This window comes from Rhinopithecus bieti, unplaced genomic scaffold (assembly GCF_001698545.2).
Source record: "Rhinopithecus bieti isolate Rb0 unplaced genomic scaffold, ASM169854v2 scaffold_65207, whole genome shotgun sequence".
NCBI lineage: Eukaryota > Metazoa > Chordata > Mammalia > Primates > Cercopithecidae > Rhinopithecus > Rhinopithecus bieti.
The window spans coordinates 10,187-12,450 of NW_016824464.1; positions in this window are offsets into that span (position 1 = coordinate 10,187).

Sequence of the window (2,264 nt, forward strand, 5' to 3'; positions counted from 1 at the left end):
GAATTGATGTTGAAGATATCACCTGAGCAGGTGATAATGGTTATCTTCATATCTTTTGGTACTTTGGGTTGCTTTATAACTGTTTTTTTTTTCCTAGCCTGCCAGTATAAATTGGCAGTGGAACGGTACGAATGGAACAAATTGCAAAGTGTGAAGTCAATAGTACCCATGGTTCATCTTTCCTGGAATATGGCACGAAATATCAAGGTCTCAGATCCAAAGCTTTTTGAAATGATTAAGTAAGTCTTTTCTAAAACTGCTGTAGTCCCTCTCTTTTCGGGGAGTGTTAACTATTAAGTTTTTTTTCTCCCTTAGAATTATGTTGACATCAAAGCACAGTGGTCCAGAAGTCTAGCAGAATGTAATATGAGAATCCACATGTTAAAAACATTTTTCCCTTGCAACTAGCCCACTATGGTACAGAAAGGAAAAAAAGAAACATGATTATAAATCAGTAGAGTCACACAAACCTGTGCTTCTTTCCCATTTCCCTCTGAACCACCTGATATCCCAGGATAACTTTAGTTTTAATATTGAAAATCTACCATTAGTAACTTGAGGGGAAAATGGCATCACAGAATATTTGTTGTCACAGACAAATTAGCAGTTAATATAGGGATTTGACTAAAATGCTAATTTTTAAATTTTTAATTAAATCATCTATCTTTTAAAGTATCTCTTTTCTGAGCTACTTAAAAAAATTTAGTATAAGTTATGTAAATTCTTATCTAGGACCCTAGTTTGAATACATATGTACCAGTAAGCTTCACATTTGTTTTCACAGTTTCTATCTTAGCCATTTTGTAAATCTATTTAGAGGTACTATTTTCAAACAGTGCTATATAGCAGTGTTTCCCTAAACTGTGTTTTCCACTACTAGCTCTGTCCCCAAAAGATGGGAAATTCTGGCTAAGGAAATATGGGAAATGATAGATTAAAGTTCAGCAAGTGGACAAGTCCTTTATTTGTATTTATTTTTTGTAAAGTATTTTAGATACTGTACGTGTTAATGTAATTTGTGAATGAGGGAGAAGAGTTACAGTGTACAGTATTTCCCAAACTTATTTGACCAGTATCTTTTGAAGAATTAGTTTTCTCAAAAGCTCATTTTGGGATACACTGCTTTATATTCATTGATTAAATAAGTTTGTCTTAGTCTTTGTTAAAATAGTGTTTACATTAAGTATTTCTCCTGGAGATAATTTGGTCAGCATGTGTTGTTTTCAAAATGCTGTCTTTTGAAAGTAGTCCTGGTTTGTTAAAATGATTTCAAATCTAGATCCAAACTTTTATTTAAACAAAAGTGTGTGGCCAAGGCAACATGCCTATGAATTATTTTATGACAGTCTTTTCTCAGTTGCACCATTTTATCTAGTTATAGGTAAAAGGGTAGGGGAGACAAAAAGGACCAAAAACCAAATTACAGCGAGTAATATACAAATTCTTTAGAACATTGGATATTACATACCATACTTTCCATAAATATAATTTATAGTGGGACGGGGAATTGTCTCTCCATTTATCCTGTTATACGTCAGAATGGTACTTTACCCTGAATAGCAAGTTCAGTGTTATTTTTTGAAACAAAAGTGACCTAAAGTCACTAAAGGTGTTTAGTAAGTTGGAGGTAGTCATAAACTAGATGCTAAGTCAGATCACTTAAAAGTAGTTCAATATAGAAGCCATTTATCTAACAGCTATATAGACTGAAAGTAACTCATTACATTATGAGTAGATTAGGATTTTATAATTGGAAAGGATTTTCATGTCACTTAATCAGCTCCTACTTAATATAGTAATCTTATCTGTATTCATAATTTGTGATCATCCAGTGACTTCTTAAACATTACTTTCACCTCACTATAATTCTTGCAAGTTGTTTACAGAATAACCTAAAGTCTACCTGTCATTTGGTCCCGATTTCCTGAGTATATTTAGGATTTATGCAGAATAAATCCCATTCAACAAATGTTTGAAAACTAACTCTATGCCAGACACTGTTGATAGACATACCAATGTTTAAGATGAAATTCCTGTCCTCTGGAGACTTAAATTCTAGTAGGACAAGAAAGAAACCCCCAGTATAATTTATTTATATGAATAAGATAAAATACAATAATATTTGGGAGGAGGGAAGGTCAGAGTGCTCCTTTTGCTTAACGGGTCTGAGAATGTGAGTTTTCTGCTTAGCCCTGAATAATGAGGTGAAATCAACTACACAGAGATGTATGGGTAGAACCTTCCATATACAGAGAACAGGTGAA